The sequence below is a fragment of the Spinacia oleracea genome, chromosome 2, assembly GCF_020520425.1.
Source record: "Spinacia oleracea cultivar Varoflay chromosome 2, BTI_SOV_V1, whole genome shotgun sequence".
In the NCBI taxonomy this organism is placed as follows: domain Eukaryota; kingdom Viridiplantae; phylum Streptophyta; class Magnoliopsida; order Caryophyllales; family Amaranthaceae; genus Spinacia; species Spinacia oleracea.
In genome coordinates, this window is record NC_079488.1 from 15,785,060 (window position 1) to 15,805,680 (window position 20,621).

Consider the following 20,621-nt stretch of genomic DNA (forward strand, 5'->3'; position numbering starts at 1 on the left):
ACAGTCTATCTTGAATATTTTGTCAAATTGAAGGGACTCATCATTTAATAAACCACAAATTAAATGGAAAATGAATTCTATTCATTTATTGTGAATGATTAACCCATAATATTTTACAAAGTATTAAACTCTAAAACTTTAAAACATTAAACAAGGACATCAAAGTCATTCTCCAATATGCTTGATTCCCATTGCTGCAGTGTGCGAGTTGTGCTTCGCCTGCGGCAGAGGTTTAATCAATGGATCTGATATGTTGTCATCAGTTCCAATCTTGCTTATCTCGACTTCTTTTCTTTCAACGAACTCTCGTAGGAGGTGAAATCTACGAAGTACATGCTTGACTCTTTGGTGGTGTCTAGGCTCCTTTGCCTGTGCAATAGCTCTGTTATTATCACAATATAGGGCTATTGGTCCTTTAATGGAGAGGACTACACCAAGTTCACCTATGAACTTCCTTAGCCATATAGCTTCCTTTGCTGCTTCATGTGCAGCAATGTACTCCGCTTCAGTTGTAGAATCCGCAATGGTGCTTTGCTTAGCACTTTTCCAGCTTACCGCTCCTCCGTTGAGGCAGAAGACAAACCCAGACTGTGATCTGAAATCATCTTTGTCGGTTTGGAAACTTGCGTCCGTATAGCCTTTAACAATTAATTCATCATCTCCACCATAGACCAGGAAGTCATCTTTGTGCCTTTTAAGGTACTTCAGAATATTCTTGGCAGCAGTCCAATGTGCCTCTCCTGGGTCTGACTGGTATCTGCTCGTATCACTGAGTGCGTACGCAACATCCGGGAGTGTACATATCATAGCATACATTATTGAACCAATCAATGATGAATATAGAATCCCATTCATTCGTCTACGCTCATCAAGTGTTTTTGGGCACTGAGTCTTGCTTAGAGTCATTCCATGAGACATGGGTAGGTAGCCTCGCTTGGAGTCTGCCATCTTGAACCTATCAAGCACCTTATTGATATAAGTGCTTTGACTAATTCCAATCATCTTTTTAGATCTATCTCTGTAAATCTTGTTGCCCAATATGTACTGTGCTTCTCCTAAATCCTTCATCGAAAAACATTTCCCAAGTCAAATCTTGACAGAGTTCAACATAGGAATGTCATTTCCGATAAGTAATATGTCGTCGACATATAATACCAGAAAAGAAATTTTGCTCCCACTGACCTTCTTGTATACACAAGATTCGTCTGCGTTCTTGATGAAACCAAAGTCACTCACTGCTTCATCAAAACGTATATTCCAGCTCCTGGACGCCTGCTTCAATCCGTAGATTGATTTCTTTAGCTTGCATACCTTTTTAGCATTCTTTGGATCCTCAAAACCCTCAGACTGTGTAATAAACACAGTTTCTATTAAAACTCCATTTAAGAAAGCGGTTTTGACATCCATCTGCCATATTTCGTAATCGTAATATGCAGCGATTGCTAACATTATCCGAATAGACTTTAGCATTGCAACTGGTGAAAAGGTTTCATCGTAATCCACACCGTGGACTTGCCTGTAACCTTTTGCAACCAATCTAGCTTTGAAAACTTCAAGTTTCCCATCCTTGTCCTTTTTCAGTTTGAAAACCCATTTGCTTCCAATGGCTTGGTAGCCATCTGGCAAATCGACCAAATCCCATACTTGGTTTTCTGACATGGAGTCTAATTCAGATTGCATGGCTTCTTGCCATTGCTTGGAGCTAGGGCTCTTCATAGCTTGTTTGTAAGTCGCAGGTTCATCACTTTCAAGTAATAGAACGTCATAGCTCTTGTTCGTCAAAATACCTAAGTACCTTTCCGGTTGAGATCTATATCTCTGCGATCTACGCGGGGTTACATTTTTAGATTGTCCATGATTCTCACCAGAAACTTCTAAAGATCTCTGCGTTTCATCCTGAATGTCATCTTGAGCATTCTCTAGAGTTTGTTGTTCGACTCGAATTTCTTCGAGGTCTACTTTTCTCCCACTTGTCATTTTGGAAATGTGATTCTTTTCCAAAAAGATACCATCTCGAGCAACAAACACCTTGTTCTCAGATGTATTGTAGAAGTAATACCCCTTTGTTTCCTTTTGATAACCCACAAGGATACATTTGTCAGATTTTGGATGAAGTTTGTCTGAAATTAATCGTTTGACGTATACTTCACATCCCAAAATCTTAAGAAAATACACTTTTGGAGGCTTTCCAAACCATAACTCATATGGAGTCTTTTCAACAGCTTTGGATGGAGCTCTATTTATAGTGAGTGCGACTGTATTTAGTGCATGTCCCCAAAATTCTATTGGATGTTCGGCCGGACCCATCATTGATATAACCATGTCTAGCAAGGTTCTGTTCCTCCGTTCCGACACGCCGTTCCATTGTGGTGTTCCAAGAGGAGTCAATTCTGATAGAATTCCACATTCTTTCAGATGGTCATCAAATTCATAGCTCAGATATTCACCGCCTCTATCAGACCGCAATGCCTTAATATTCTTGCCTAATTGATTCTCTACTTCACTCTGAAATTTCCTTGAATTTGTTAAAGGATTCAGACTTATGCTTCATTTGGTAGACATAACCATATCTACTGAAGTCTTCAGTGAAAGTGATAAAGTAGCTGAAACCACCCCTAGCATTTGTACTCATTCGTCCACACACATCTGTATGGATTAAACCCAATAGTTCAGTTGCTCTTTCTCCAACTTTAGAGAAAGGTTTCTTTGTCATTTTTCCAAGTAAACATGATTCGCACTTACCATAACCCTCTAAGTCAAATGGTTCTAGAATTCCTTCCTTTTGAAGTCTTTCCATGCGTTTCAAGTTAATATGGCCTAATCGACAATGCCACAGATAGGTGAGATCTGAATCATCCTTTTTGGCCTTTTTGGTATTTATGTTATAAACTTGTTTGTCGTGATCTAATAAATAAAGTCCATTGACTAATCTAGCAGATCCATAAAACATCTCTTTAAAATAAAACGAACAACTATTATCTTTTATTAAAAAGGAAAATCCCTTAGCATCTAAGCAAGAAACAGAAATGATGTTTTTAGTAAGACTTGGAACATGGAAACACTCTTCCAGTTCCAAAACTAGCCCAGAGGGCAACGACAAATAATAAGTTCCTACAGCTAATGCAGCAATCCGTGCTCCATTTCCCACTCGTAGGTCGACTTCACCCTTGCTTAACTTTCTACTTCTTCTTAGTCCTTGTGAATTGGAACATAAGTGTGAGCCACAACCTGTATCTAATACCCAAGAAGTTGAATTAGCAAGTATACAGTCTATAACGAAAATACCTGAAGATGGAACGACTGTTCCGTTCTTCTGATCTTCCTTTAGCTTTGGACATTCTCTTTTGTAATGGCCTATTCCATCACAATAAAGACAGCTTGATGTGGACTTGTCCTGCTTTGATTTAGCATTGCCCTTGGACTTTCCACTTTTCTTGAACGGTCTCCCTTTAGCCTTGAGTAAATCTTTGGCTTCACAGTCCAGTATTATCTCAGCCTTTCTGACAAGGTGAACAAATTCTGCAACTGTTTCTTCTCTTGGTTCACTCAGGTATAGTTGCTTGAAGCGACCAAACCCACTGTGCAGTGATTTGAGCAAGATAGAGACTGCCATCCTTTCACTTATTGGTGTTCCTAGTAGACTTAGGCGATCAAAATATGAAAGCATAAGATCCACATGGAACCTTAGTGGGATGCTTACCCTTTGTTTAGTGCGAAGGAGCTGAACATGTGTTTCTTGGACCTCCATCTTATAACACCTGTTGGGAGAACTAACCTTTAGACCAGACATTGATTCAATCAACTCATGGACGTTCAGGTCCCTGTCCTCCGTGCTTCCACGACAGATATCCCTCAGATTCTTGATGAGCGTAAAAGGTTCATAAGCTACAAACCTTCTAGCCCATTCATCAGGGATATTGTTCAGCATGAGACTCATAACCTGCTTGAGGTCCGCATCCCAGGCGGAAAATCTTTCAGGGGTCATGTCTCTGGCATATATAGTATCTTGGCATGGGATGTAACAGTACATACTCAAGTCAATTGAGTCTGACTATTTCAACTAGCTTAGCTTCCCATTCAAGAAAAATTGTTAGGTTCAGCTTGACCATAAGCTCAGAACCCATGATGATGTTTTGATTGTTGTTTGCCATATTTAAAACTACAATTGAAAAAGAATAAACAAATAAATAATCATTCACAGTTTCTCTTAATAAACTTAAATTCTAGCATACATGCATAATTCAATGTTCATTAAGCATTTTATTCAAGTTATGTGTTCCGGCAGGTGTGAATAAAATGATTCCAAGATCCTAAAACCCATTGAAGAATTAAGCACATTATGTATTTAGACCCAATTCTAAAATCTTTTAGGTAAGCAAAATCCTTTTGCTAATAGTCTAGAAACTACTCTTGGTTGATAGGTACGTCTAAGAACTTTATTAGGTAAACCTATCGATTTTGCCACGACATAAAAGGACTCCTTACTTATATCGTTAAGTTTCACCAAAACTAACATGTACTCACAATTATTTGTTTACCTTACCCCTTTAGTATCGATAAGTAACACCTCGCTATGGCGGAAAACTATTACTATGATCGATGTAAAGGATAAGTGTTATTTTGGCATGGCACCTTTTAACTTAATTTTTAAGTTTGGAACTTAAGGCTCTTACTATGTTGGTTAGATTTTCAGTGAACTAAAATCCTTAATCATGCAACATAATCAAGCCACAATCTCATGCATATTTAAGACATATTTAAAAGCAATAAATAACTTAAAGAATGCATAAGATAAATGTGATCTAGTATGGCCTGACTTCATCTTGAAGCTTCAACTTCAAAGTCTATCTTGAAAATGGATGGAAACTTCTTTTGAATTTCTCCGTTGGAGGCGCCATTTTCTTCAAATAGGATAAGCTATAATTAAACTAATTACAACTATTTGATGGTACGCAGACCATATTTGAATTGAAAAACAAATTTGGTGCTTTAGACCAATTACATTCAAATTAATGGTACGCAGACCATATTTTCTATCCTATTTGGGCCATACTAGTCACTTCATAACCTGCAAAACAGTACATATATAATATATACCATTCATCCATTCATTATCATGAATGGCCCACATAATTGGTTAGTTAAAACACATCGTATGCATCACATAAATATTTGCAGCAATTAATTAAGGGCACCAATAATCTACCAATTATTCAGTCCTTATTAATTCTAATCAAGTTGTTTAACCTTAAAGGATTTGTAGACCTAATCAAGAGTTTATGACTAAAATTGCTCCCACTTAAACCAATAAGTTCATATGGTTTACTAATTTTAAACATAAAAATGTATTTCTAGTCTAACCGGAAACATACAAATTTAATTAAAATTTAAAGCTCATATAAATTTATAATTGAATCCATTTTATTTATTTTATTTTTCAGTTGAATTAAACAAATTTAAATTAATTCAAGGTTTAATTTTAGTAAAATAATTAGTATAAATAGAAATTTATAATAATTATAATATTCAAAATTAAAATCCGAGAAAAAAATTTAAATTATTAATTTTAAAATTAATTAAAATTATTTCCGAACAAAAAATTTCAAATTAAAATTCTAAACGACTCAATCGTAACACGACGAGCACTTGGGCTTGCGCCCAAGCCCCGTCGAGTGCACGAGGCTAGACGCCCCTCGACCGATCGTATAGCACCACGCAAGCAGGCCACACACAACGCAGCAAGCACAGGCCACGCTGCGCGCAGCCCGCTCGCTCGTCGCGCCTGTTGCTTCGCGTCTGCTCGCTTCGCTCGCGTCTGCCCACACGCGTCTGCCCGTTGGCTTGCGCCTTGGCCCATCGCCCTTGCCTACTCGCCCACTCTGCACACGGCACTCGACACAAGGCAGCGTGCTTCCTTGTGCTCGTGCGCCATGGCTCTTGCTCGCTGCATTGTACCGCACGGGCGACGAGCTCCCATCCTCGTCGTCGCGTGCCCGCACTATACAACACCCCTTAAGGATAACACGTAGCGTCCATTTCTTTGTGCGTGCAATATTTAATTGCGTGTTATATAAAAATTTAAAATTTTTAATTCAAAATTAATGACAAATTAATAAATCATATTAATTTCATAATTTTAGGGAGAAAAATCGAAAATTTATTAATCAACTAATTTCCGATTAACATAAATTCAAATCTAGGTCATAAAAATTAAAAATTTAACATAAATTAACAATTTTTATGGTGGATTTTAATCATGGATATCTAATTAAATTATTAATTATTTATGAAAAACAAATCAATTCTAAATTATTTGAATTTCAAAAAATTAATCATAATTACAAATTAGGTTGTATAATTAACAAGTCTAGGCATTCATAATTTTTAAACATATACAGTAGGTCAATCAAAAACTCAAGATTTATCAACAAGAATCGCAAATACTAAATTTAACATCTTAAATTTACAAACTTTTGCGTTCGAAAAACTAAAACCTCTGAAAAGGCATAGTTAGGCTTCGAATTTGGGAATTCTGGGTTCGGCCGAAAATTTTAGAATGCCTTTTATATGCGGAATTGACACAAAAAACACTCGATTTGGATGAATAACGAAGAAACTGGCGAAAAACTGCGTACATATAATTAAATAAACGCAATTTGCAAATAATTACGAAAATTACTCACCCCTTTAATTCTTTGCAAATTTGTAAAATTTAACCATGTTCATGCAATTTAGATTATGAAAATAATAACGGGCTCATACATATGAATAAACATAAATCATGCGGAAAAACCATAAAGCCAGGAAACATATTATTTACACATAATCATTTAGCATAATTCAGATGCATACACTTTGTAGCGTGCCCTCCCTAGCAGCGCCCGAACCGAACAAGAACAAGTCTTTAGGACTCCAAGTGTCGTCCCTCCGTAGATAGTCCACAGCACGTCCGGATCCGCCTTAAGATTGACCAACTAGAATCGCCCTTAAGGTACTATGTATTTTCGGCTAATAGGGCAAGAATATGGCTGATTTTTCTACTTAAAAATCTTAGCCTTTTTATTGTTTTAATACTTGAAATTCTCTATGTAAATATGTGACCCTAGGCACATATATATAGAGTTATGGAAAAGGACTTGGAATCCTATTAGGATACTAATTTATTTTATTAGAATCTTATTAAAACTCTATTTAAATAAATTCTATCTTTATTAGGATTAGGATTTAATCATATGACAAATTCCGATAGCATTAGGATTCGTCACGAACACGAGCACACACATACGCATGCACGCCCGCACGCAGGCCTTGCGGCCCACGCCGAGCGCACAGCGCATGGGCCTTTGCTTCGCAGCCCATGTTGCTTTGTCGTGCCCGCGCGCCAAGGCTTGGCTGGGCCTGGCCTTGCGCTTGGCGTGGATGCGTGCGGCTTGTTGGGCGTCGGCCTGGCCTTGTACTGGGCCTTCGTCTAGCAAGCCTCGTCCGATGCTAATTCGTAGGATACGCTTTCCGATCAAATTCCCGATTCCGGAATTCATTTCCGATACGAACAATATTTAATATTTCCGATTCCGGAATTAATTTCCGTTTCGAACAAATATTTAATATTTCTGTTTCCGTTTCCGGAATTATTTTCCGATTTCGATAATATTTCCGATTCTGACAATATTTCCGTTTCCGTTAATATTTCCGATTCCGGCAATATTTCCATTTCCAATAATATTTTCCGATACGTACCATGTTTCCGTTTCCGGCAACATCTACGACTTGGATAATATATTTATATTTCCGATACGATCCATATTTCTGTTTCCGGCAATATCATCGTTTCCGGAGTATTCATTTCTTGCATTTGACGATCTCAGCTCCCACTGAAACCAAGATCCGTCGATTCCGAATATCCATAGATAGAGTATTTAATGCCATTAAATACTTGATCCGTTTACGTACTATTTGTGTGACCCTACGGGTTCAGTCAAGAGTAAGCTGTGGATTAATTATCATTAATTCCACTTGAACTGAAGCGGCCTCTAGCTAGGCATTCAGCTCACTTGATCTCACTGAATTATTAACTTGTTCATTAATACTGAACCGCATTTATTAGACTTATTTCCTTCATAGGCCACTCACTAACAACTTTTATCTTTGCAGGATCCACTGCAACTCCTTCCCTGGATACAAAATGTCCTAAGAACGCAACTCTCTCCAGCCAGAATTCACACTTCGAGAATTTGGCATACAACTGATTATCTCTTAGGGTACTCAACACTGACCTTAAGTGTTCTGCGTGATCCTCCTCATTCTTAGAGTAGACCAGAATATCATCTATGAAAACCACTACAAACTTGTCCGAGAATGCATGGAATACTCGGTTCATTAAGTCCATAAAGATTGCAGGTGCATTGGTTAACCCAAAAGGCATAATTGTGAACTCATAAATGACCATATCTAGTCCTAAATGCAGTCTTTGGTATATCGTGCTCTGCGATTCTCAACTGATGATAACCTTACCTCAAGTCAATCTTTGAAAACATTCCCGCTCCTTTCAACTGGTCAAATAGATCATCTATCCTAGGCAAAGGATACTTATTCTTGATTGTGACCTTGTTGAGCTCCCTATAGTCTATACAGAGTCTCATTATACCGTCCTTCTTCTTCACAAACAAGACTGGCGCTCCCCAAGGCGATGCACTTGGTCTAATATAACCTTTCCCTAGCAATTCCTCAAGTTGACCCTTTAACTCACTCATTTCTGCTGGAGCCATCCGGTATGGGGCTTTCGAGATAGGTGCTAAATCTATGGTAAAATCGATTGGTCGATTGGGCGGCATTCCCGGAATCTCCTCCGGAAACACGTCCAGGAATTCACTTACCACTGCAATATCTCATGGTTGCTCTTTCATTACATGGTCTAGGTCTCTTACGTTGCATAAGAAAACAGGGTTCCCTTTGTGTATTAACTTCACGAGTTCCATTGCCGTGACGATCCCTACACTCCTAGGCTTCCCAAAACGGCGATATGATACAACCTTCCCTAGACTAGACTTCAAGTGAATCTTCTGCTTCTCACAGTCAATCTTAGCTTTGAACATGGCCAACCAGTCCATTCCCAAAATCACATATAAATCTCCTAACTCAAACTCAATTAGTCTAGACAAGAATATGGTCTTGGCTATGGTTAAAGGTACATCCCTATGGATCTTAGTGCATTTCACAATCTCACCGGTTGGTATCACTATGGGTACTTCTATCTCTGCAGGTTCTTTCAATCCTAACTTCTCTAAGATACCCTTTGATATAAATGAATAAGTCGCACAAGAATAAAATAGTACTTTAACTAAAATGGAGTTAATAGAAAAAGTACCAGCTATGACGTCGGACAAGTTTTCGGCTTCTTGCCTAGTGATCACATTCAGCTTTCCTTGGGCAACTCCCTTGTTATAACCACCACCATTGGTATTTCGGTTCCCATTCTGCTGATAGTTCCCTCTGGGCTTTCCATTACCCTTGCCATTATTGCCATTATTACCATTCTGGTTACCTCTTTGGTTTCCACCATTGTTCCCTCCATTCCGGTTTTGGTTATTCCGGTTGTTGTTCTGGCGGTTGCCTTGGTTGACTTGGTTGGGTTTCCCATTCTTGGCCCAACACTCAAACTCTCTATGGCCTAGCTTCTCACAAAACCTACAGACAACTTGGTTTCCATTACAGTCTCGACTTGGGTGATTAGTATGGCAACGTCTACACTCATAGACCCTCGTTCCATTCCCCACAGACTGATTCTTATCTCCATTGTTAATGTGGAAGTTGTTCCTATTTCCACCCTGGTTTCCCTTGAACTGGAAATGGTTGTTTCCTTTGTTTTTCTAAAGTTCCCCTGATTCTGCTGGCCACCACCTTGATTATGGTTACCAACATCCTTCCTCTTTTCACCAATTCCATTCTTCCTTTGCTGCAGACCATACAAATGGGCAGCTTTTCCATATAGGGTGTCAAGAGATGTAAAGGTCTCTCTAGCAAGCATTAGTTGCAAGTCCATAGTCAATCCACTCGCAAATCTTTGGGCTCTAAGCTCCTCCGTTCCCACCACTTCCGGTGCAAACCTAGACAACTCTATGAACTTAGAATAGTATTCTGTCACAGACATACCATCCATTTTCAACTCGATGAACTCTTGAGCTTTCTGCTTCTTCAGGTATGGTGGGTAAAACGTATTCCTTAAGGCTGCCTTGAATGATTCCCATCCAAATCCTGGTGTAGCTCTCAAAGCATTCTCACATCTTTGCCACCATAAATCGGCTTCCCCCCTAAGGTAATAAAAAACACTATTAACCCTAAGGTCCTCTAGGCAATTGACAGCTACGATAAGCTTATCGAACTGCCTTAGCCAGTTCTCAAGTACAGTTGGGTCTATCTCCCCTTGATACAAAGGACGCTTACTCTGGGCCACCTTCTTAAACATTTAACCAGCTGGATCAACTCCCTGGTTATTCCTATTCTGTGCTAAATTCTTCTCTACTTCAGCTAGTTGCCTAACCACGTCGGCAATTCCTTGGGTAGTCATTTCCCTTCTCCTGAATAAAATAAAAGACTAACTTTAACAACTGAGGTTGGACACTGCCTCACTAAAACATTGCACTAACTAGTCATTCAATTGCTACACATACATGAAAATTTTCGGACCCTAAACAAGATTGGCGCCTGTTATGGCCGCTTTTCCTCTTAGTCCGCATCACAAAGTTCAAGTGGTGAAAATTGGACCACCTTGCAAGTATAATTTCGTTGAAGAAATACATGAAATTCCTTTGCGATAATCGCTCAAAGAAAACATAAACTTAGAATTAAAGGTAAAAGAAGGAATTCTAAACTTTATTACTTCAATGGAAAATAATACATCCTTTGGATCGTACTTTATTCGGAAACCACAAAACTGAACTACTAAAACCATAAATAGTAGTGTACTACTTTATTGCTTCACTAAATTTAGGCACTAGCTATTACATTAGAAAAGTCTTTTAGAATGCTACTCTACTATCCAACCACCTCTACAAACTGGTGAAGAGTGCTCATGGTCTTCAAAGTCATCAAAGTCTTCCTCTGGATCAGACTCATACTCCATATCCTCATTGTTCTGCTGTAGCACACTGTTCACTTCCTCATTGTTGGTTTCATGCTCAATTTCTGTCTCACTGGAGATCTCAATAGTGGGTTCAGGAATGATAGGATTAGGGTTCTCAATCTCAACAACATCATCATCACTATCCTCATCCATCTGAGTTTCTGTATCATGATCTAATCTTGTAAGGTTGATGTTCTCTACTGTTTTACCATCATCAAAACATTCCTCCGCAAGTTCTATAATCGTGGTCATAATCTCCAAATCATATCTCCATCTACCATCTATAGTACCATACTTGTAGTAATTAGGAATACCATTTTCCATATGCATGCATATCACGAAATCGGTTCTTAAGCTCTATGTATGGGTTCTTGGAAGGTAAGCAATGAATAACCATCTCTGCCATAACATCTTTCTTCCTTAGTTCAGTTAGGTTCTTCACTATAACAAAGTAATTGCAGGCAAACTCGATCTTCTTCACATAAATGTGTGGGGTTTCACAATCTACCTTCTCTAGGTTTCCTAGATTTGCGTACTTTGAAATCAACATCTTAATCCTGAAAGTTAACAACTACAAAGTCTTACTAAAGTGTTCCAAAAACAAAGTAAGTTCGTTGAGCCATACAATTTCAATGCACAAGTACATGCTTAATCATGAATCGTGATGCAATTAATCACATAAAGCAAAACAAAACATGATCAGACTTTAATTAAAAGATCACAAAAATCAAGGCATAATCACATAAACACTTGGTTAGAAAGGCATACTTAAATCAAACACATACTTAGTCTAATTGTACCCTTCTTATTCTACCCTTTCCTCACTTAGAAAAATAAATAAAAAATTTCGAATTTAATTTAAATAAATAACTTCAAATATTCACGAAATTATTAAAAATTAAAATCGAAAATTTAAAATAATTAAATGAATAATTTAATTAATTAATTCGATCATTTTCAAAAATAATTAAAAGAAATAAATAATTAATTCGGATTTTACGATTTTTTTTTTGAAAAATCCGAAATTATTTCGGAATTTAAAATAATTAATTCAAAAAAAAAAAATCGAGTAATTAAAACGATTTTCAAATTCTTGAAATAATTGGTATTTGGCTTTTCAAAGTTTTGAGTACTCAAAATAACATTAGGAAAATAGTTTCCGAAAATCCTAATGTTTCTCAATCGTAGTTTAAGGATTTACCAATTTGCACTATTAATTAATGCAAAGCAGCTCTCAAACTAGAGCTCTGCAAATACCACTTTGTAACACCCTAATAATTCCTTGCTTTTTATAGAACATTTTCCGACTTAAAACACAGGAATTACCAAGATATTACCGCTACCGTGATAACGGCTAAGGCTATTTACCAGAATTACGCAACGGAATTAACTAACTTTCAAAACATATTAAATAAATAGTTAATGGTCATTAAAACAAATTGGAACCGCTGAGGCCCAAGTTCAAAGTAATAAACCATTTGAAATCCATTAACTGAAAATACTAGTCATGACTTTAAAATAAAATAGAGTTTATAAAGTACGGAAGAATAAACTCTCAACTCGAATCCCATGATAACTTCTCCCGCAAGTTATCTCTACAAACCTGCTTTATTGAAAATCTACTCCCCAACAACGCAATTGCAATTGATGGATCATCATAGGGTCATTAAGGCAAAGGCCATGACCAGAAGACATGAAGCACGAAGTATGCAAAAGCTGAGTACGAACAAGCTAGAATAACATTCTATCCTAACATGCTTCACTCGACAAATTAAATAATCCACATGCAAAAGCCATATAATAAACAATTAAACATGGAGACAAGACTCGACACATGCCACGACTCTTGACTCACAGTTTAATAAAAAGATAGCTTCGAACGGGTAAAATAAAGTATCTTCAAAAGGAAAGAAAGGGTGATGGGAGCCCACCATGCACCAAATAATAATAAGTCGGACTCCTACCGGCAGTCGGATCCTACCGACGGAATTCCAATGCAAAACGGCCTAAAAAGAAAGAATTAAACAACGTCTTGTATCATTCGAGGAGTACAAGTTTTCCGGCAAGTCTCCCCCCATTGTTCATACTCAAGGTATATACGTTCCAAGAGTTTTGAAGCTCCTTTGGGTTACACTTTACGTTAATTAATATATTATGTTCAAGGCGACTCAAGACACAACATACAAACAATTAAACAATTCAACCACGACACTTCATTATTTTACTTCTTTAAGACTTGTGATCAAACATAGACTCAAGTGATATTACTCCCATTGTTCCTTCTCAAAAATACTGTTTGAGATAACCCGACATTGTCTATTAACAAGCGGGGTGTGCCCTTAGCACGAATTGTCCTTAATTCAATTCACATAGACTCTCCAACATATTCTACCCCTTGGTAGAATATATATTGCTCACTGGCAATATTCGACTGGCTCAATAATTATGCTAGACATCCTGTACTATAGGATAATAATAATAACACTTGCATGCGCACTACTCATACATGCAAACCAACTTGAACAACATGCTTGAAATAATTCAACGATTATAAAAGTCCATACATGATAGTTCAATTGAATCTAGAAAGCATAACTCAATTCATAACATGCTCGTTCACATAGATTCAACAATAATAATAACATGCTCGTTCTCAACATTAAACATGAATTCACAATAACATATTCATTCCCAATCATCAACTATGAATTCATAACAACATAGAAGTTCACATGATTCGCATTCAATACACTTCATAAAGTCCTCAAGGGATGGGTGGTCACCCTAGTCTTGTACGTACCTGGAATACCTAAGTACAGGGGCCACTGTACGAATCACGACTCACTAGAAATCAACTCCTATAAACAAAACTAGAGAACTAAATTATTATCCATGTTTACTAAATTTCCAACAACTATTTAAGATTCTAAAACTCTTAGTTTAATTAGAAATCATTCATTAATTGGTAATTTAATAGTCTCAAATAGTCAACTCAAGTCCTAACATAAAAACATTGACTTTTTCGCTTTAAAACCCTTCAAAACCAACTTTTTAAAGCTTATAAACAATCTGAAAATTTAAGTTGATTCCCATAATTTAAATTGTCATTAAATTATGCGAATCAATCGCTCAATCAATTTGAAACCGAAACCCTAACATTGGTTTAATCCGAAAACATGTTTTGACTCCAAAAATCAACACTTTATAAACTTATTAAATCAGAAAATTATAAATTCAATCATCAAAACCAATCTCTTTAATTAGAACACAATACTAACCCAATACGGTGTTCATAACCGTTTTAATAAATCTAAACAATCCAAATATTTAAAATAATCACAACAATTAAATCAATTTAAAACTGGAAATTAATATTTTTGAAAATAAATTTTTGATTAACCAATTGATCAACACACACACACACAACAATTTATTAATCGTGTATGTGTGTGCCGACCAACACACACGAGCAACAAAAACACCGCACGCACCGCATAACCCGCGCAAGGGAAGCGACGAGGGCGAGGCACGCGAGAGCGCTGGGCAGGAGGCACGGGCACGCGAGGTGCGCTGAGCAGGAGGGACGGGCACGCGAGTGCGCACGACAAGCAGCAGCAGCAGCGGCGTCGTGCACGAGTGCTGGGCGTTGCGGGGCTGCGACGCGACGAGAGGGAGAGAGAGAGGGGTGCGCGTGAGGCGCGGCTGGGCACGAACACAAGGGCACGACTCGTGCCTTGTGGCTCAAGAAAGGGCCGGACGAAGATGAGAGGTAAGAGAGGAGAGAGGAGAGAAAAATCAGAAATTTTAAGTTAGGGGATCTCATGAAGGGGAGGGGTATGGGTTAGGTATTAGGGTTTAAGGTTGGGCTTGCTTTTGGGCTTAGTTGAATTTAATCCTTGCAAGCTTTTGTTGGGTTTGATTATGGCAAACAACTGGGCCTTAATTAAATTAAATTCGTTTTTGAAATACGACCCAACAAATCCCGATTAAATAAATTCATTCAATTTATTTAATAAAAAATACGGTTTTCGAAATAATTAATATTTAAATTAAATAAAAATAAAAAGCTCATTTAATTCTCATTAAATGAAATATTTTTATAAAATACAACGAATTTATTTATAAATATAATAAAATATATTTATAATTATAGAAAAATACGAGGTATTACACTAGACGCAAGGCCCAACACGAAGCCAGGCCTGAGCCTAGCGAAGCCCGCGCACAGCAAGGCGAGCCAACAACCCGCCAAGGCACGCAAGGCCCAGCCAAGCAGCGCACAAGGCCAGGCCCAGCGTGTGGCAAGTCCAGAAAGCTGGCGCGCCCCTCGTGGGCTGCGTTACAGCTGCTGGTCCGAGCCAGCCCACCGCGCGCACGGGCATGCCCTTCGTGGGCTGTTCGTGCGTGTTGGTGTGTTCGTGCAAGTTACGAATCCTTAAGATTCTAGGATTTATCCGATTATACTATTTTCCTAAAACTACTAGAATTAGTTGTTGAGTTAAACACTAAATTAATAGATTTAATTAGTATCTAATTCTAATAAGATTAGATAAGTTGATCCTACCCTATAAATAGGTGATGGCAATCACAATTTATAATACATCAATTCAAGTATTCATATAGTTTTAAGTTAAAAACTAAAGTTAATAATTTGCCACAAAATTATAACCGAATAAAATAATACCTTAGGCTAAATTCTAGTTAATTGAATCTAAGGCGGATCCGAACGTGCTGTGGACTATCTACGGAGGGACTACACTTGGAGTCCTAAACTTATTCTTGTTCGGTTCGGGAGCAGCTAGGGAAGGCACGCTTCGAATGTATGCATCCTAAATTATGCTAATTGTTATGTGGCAATTAATTTGGATTCCTTGCTTTATGGTTTTTCCGCATGAAATATATGTTTTATATTTGTCATAACCTAACATTTGTGACATAACTCTTGCTACTGTTTTAATTGAGAAACTGCCACCCTCATATATGGAAAGATTTTAGAAACCAGTTAATACATAAGAAGAAAGACCTTACCCTAGAGGAACTAGTAGGTCACCTAAAAATTGAGGAGGAGAACCGTATTAAGGATAAGGGTCAATCTGTATTTTCTGGTTCTGCTAAAGCTAATCTGGTTGAACCTAAGGGAAATTTCTATTCTGATAAGTTTAAGGGGAAGGGAGGTCAATTCAAGCCTCAAGGAAAAATATAGAAGTATAAGTTTAAGGGAAACTGCTTTGAATGTGGGAAAGCTGGTCACAAGTCCAGGGATTGCAGGGTCAAGAAGAAGCCGGATCAGAATCAAGCCCACCTTGTTGAAGCTGTTGCTGATCCTAACAATTTTGTTGCTGTTGTTTCAGAAGCTAACTTGACAGGTGATGTTGCTGAATGGATCGTTGATACAGGAGCAACCAGACACATTTGCACCAACAAAGAAATGTTCACCTCCTATAACAAGATTGATGGTGAAAATGTATTCATGGGTAACTCTGCTTCTGCAACTGTCCAAGGCAAAGGGAAGATCGATCTCACTCTCACTTCTGGAAAAACTCTCACTTTAACTAATGTTTTACATGTTCCAAAAATGCGTAGAAATTTAATATCTGGTAGTTTACTTATGAAAGCTGGTTTGAAGCTGTCCTTTGATTCTGATAGGCTAGTTATTACTCACAATGGGGAATTTGTGGGAAAGCCCTTTGTAATGGGGGGTTTTTTACTCTTGATGTTTCCATTGAAGTTATGAATAAGAAAGCTAGTACTTCTTCTGCTTATATTACTGAGTCTATTGATTTATGGCATGTTAGATTGGGTCATGTTAATATTGCTTCAATTAAAAGACTTAAACACTTGAACATGATTCCAAGATTTTCTAAAACTGATTTTGCAAAATGTGAAGTATGTGTTGAGGCAAAATTTGCAAAGAAACTCTTTAAATCAATAGATAGACAGACAAAAGTACTAGAACTTGTTCATAGTGACTTGGGGGATTTTAAAAACTATGAAAGCAGGGGTGGTAAAAGATATTACATTACTTTTGTTGATGACTGCTCTAGATTCACCATGGTTTATCTTCTCAGGTCTAAGGATGAGGCCGAGGAGATGTTCCTCAAGTACAAGGCTGAAGTTGAAAACTAGATAGACAGGAAAATCAAGAGACTTAGGAGTGATAGGGGCGGTGAGTATGACCCTAACACTCTTAAGGTGTTTTGTGAACAGAATGGTATAGTTCACGAAACAACAACTCCTTACACACCCGAACAAAACGGATTGCTGAAAGAAAAATAGAACTTTAAAAAATATGATGAATTCAATGCTTATTAGTTCTGAGCTTCCTGATAATATGTGGGGGAAGCTATTCTTTCTTCTTTTCATGTTTTGAACAGGGTGCCTCACAAGAAGCTAGACAAGACCCCATATGAGCTATGGAAAGGTCGAGCACCAAGCCTGAAATACATGAAAGTGTGGGGGTGCCTAGCAAAGGTTGCATTACCTAGTTTCAAAAGGGATAAGATTGGTCCCAAAACGGTTGATTCTATCTTTATTGGTTATGCTTATCAAAGTGCTTGTTGATTCCTGGTTTTGATGATGACAAGCTTACCTTCTACTAATAGTTCGTTTTGGAGAATGTCAGGAACAGGTTAATATCTAAGAAGAACAAATGCAAAACCGAAGCAAGCTAGGGAGCTATGAAGTAATCAAGTTCAAAGTACATGACAAGATTAAATCAAGGATCAAAACAAGCAAATTCTATAAGTGTCGAAAGGTATAAGACCAGCGTAATTTAGTGCAAGCTTAGTATGGGAACAGAGTATTTTGAAGAGTCCTAGTTATATCGTGAAACGAAATAAATCAGTTTTAATTTTACAAAAAAGATAAACATCAAAGTTTTTAAACTGATTTTACAAAACTGTTTGAAGTTATACTCTTGAATTTGGGTTAACATATAACTCTCAAATACGAAAAGATTGATTTTACCTAAACGCGTTTGAAGTAGGATTTGCGAAAATCTATCTATTAAAAAGAGTCCTAAACTGTGTTGGATTTGAATCTAGGGTAAACACTTAGATTCGTATAAATACAACCTATGTTCTTTGCGAAACTTTTGATCAGACTTATTTACATCAACCGAAAGCTTTCAGGTATCACCCTTAAAGTCTTAATCTTTAAAGAAGTTTGTTCCTGTTCCCATATAGAGCAGTATTTGTTACTTGGTCTTATATCGTCTGTTAGTAGTTAATTAATTCTTATACGTTTGATTAAGGTGTTGAGTTATTGTATGATAAGCCTGAGTCAGGCTTACTTGAGCAAGAGAGAAGATCTCACGAGAGATCAGTGAGTAGGAACAGTTGAGGGACTGTTTCCATAAGGGAAGGAACAAAGAGGGTTGTTCCTAGTCATCTGCAATCAGAGGCGATTGGCAGATTGTGGCCCGAGTAGATTAAGTTTGTAAAGAAACTGAGTTGTTTTGCCTAATTAGTGAAAGTGTTTAAGTCCCCAAAGGGGCCGTGGTTTTTTCCTCTCTATTGGGCCTAGAGAGTTTTCCACGCTAAATCTTGCTTGCATATTTTACTATTTCTGTTCCTAGTAGTTTAATTTTTATAAATACGTAAAATATCAATTCACCCCCCCTCTTGAGGAACTCTGTAAAACTAACAGTGCTGCTTATCGTTTTTTAGTTCAGGGTGCTAACAACTTTTATGCAAGTGGTAACATTATTGAAGCAAGAGATGCTGAGTTTTTTGAAAACACTTTTCCTTTAAAGATCTCTTGCATTATTAATGATATACCATATTCTAGCACTTCTAATGCTTTACACATTGCTCCTTATTCCACTACTAATAATGAGTCTGATTTAGAGCCAAGGAGAAGCAAAAGGGCAAGGAAGGAAACAAGTTATGGTGATGATTTCGTTACTGCCTTTCAATCTAAACCTTTATTAATTACTGATTATTTTGTGTATGTATTTATCCTAGAAGACGACCCTAGAACCTATGAAGAGGCAATGAGGTCGGTTGATGCAGTTTTCTGGAAAGAGGTCATTGATAGCGAGCTTTAGTCAATCCTAAGTAATAATACTTGGGAATTGGTTGATCTGCCTAGAGGCTGCAAACCCATCACCTGTAAGTGGATCTTTAGGAAAAAGTTGAAATCATGTGGATCCATTGACAAGTGTAAGGCCAGGATTGTGGTAAGGGGTTTTACTCAAAACATGGCATTGATTATTTTGATACATACTCTCTTGTAACTAAAATTGCAACCATTAGAACCTTAATTTCTCTTGCATGCATTCATGATCTTGTTGTGCATCAAATGGATGTGAAAACTGTAGGGGAATATAGTTAAACATAATAACATGTGCAGAAACAATCCCCAAAGCCAGGAAACATGTATAAAGCACGGATAAAGCATGCTTACGTTTGAAGCGTGTTTTCCCAAGTAATCTGTCAACGAACACGAAGTAAGAACTCCACTTGTCGTTCCTCTACTTGGTTCACCGACACGATCAGATCCGTCTTGATAATTGTAGCTTAGACAATCGATCAAGAGTGTTTGCTTTTGGGAAGAACTCAGTTTGGAGGCACAGAGAGAATTAGGGTTCTCTGAGTGTCTAGGTAGAGTAGGATTGAATTGTATTATGGAAAACTTGGGTGTTTAGGTTATTAGAATAACCTTCCTAACCGGCCAAGCCAAAAGGCCATGACCGACCAGCAAGCCCACGCGACACACGACAAGCGAGCACGCAGCCAGCTGGGCCATGGGCCGCGCGCTGCTGCTGCTGCTGCGTTGTCGCCTTTGGCCCGCGCGCGCACACGCAGCCTGATAAGTGGTAGTTTTGTCAAATATTAAGTGTCTTTTTCCTCCCATTTTTATCTTTTTTCCATCCTCATTGTGCATTTCCTAGCGTATTTTGCTTAGTTTTAGATAATTGTTATAGTTGTAGGTCTTTTATAAATTTTAGTTAATTTTGTCACTTTTCTAGGATTTGGTACTGCTCCCTTGTGTTTAATGTTTTAGGTTTGGATCTTGCACGTCTACATGCCACGCAAAAAGAATGGAAGGGCGCAAAGGAGCGAAATAAAACCATTTGGAAGAGTTTTGCAAGACTTGTGCACAACAGCCACACTAAAACGAGCATAACTTTTTTTTTACTTAATATTTTCTTGTTATTCTAGTTAGAGATGAAAGCTTATTACAAGAGCTTAACGAGTGGTCACACGCCTTATTTGGACGACTAACGAAGAAGTTATGGCCATTTGAAGCAGGCTATGTTCGATTCTCCGCGAGAAAGCTAGCTCATCCCGCCAGCGACCGGGACCCATCCCGCCCGCGACAAGGCATCCCGCCCGCGACGAATTTCACCCCGGGCGGGATTTTGCTAATGGAACTTTTTGCAATTTTTGCCCATCTTTCTCGTTGTAGACACCTACTTTTGTCCCCATTCTCGAAAGGAAAGGTTCGATGATGAGAACATAAATCTCCACTTGGCAATGCATCTCCTATAAAATAACCA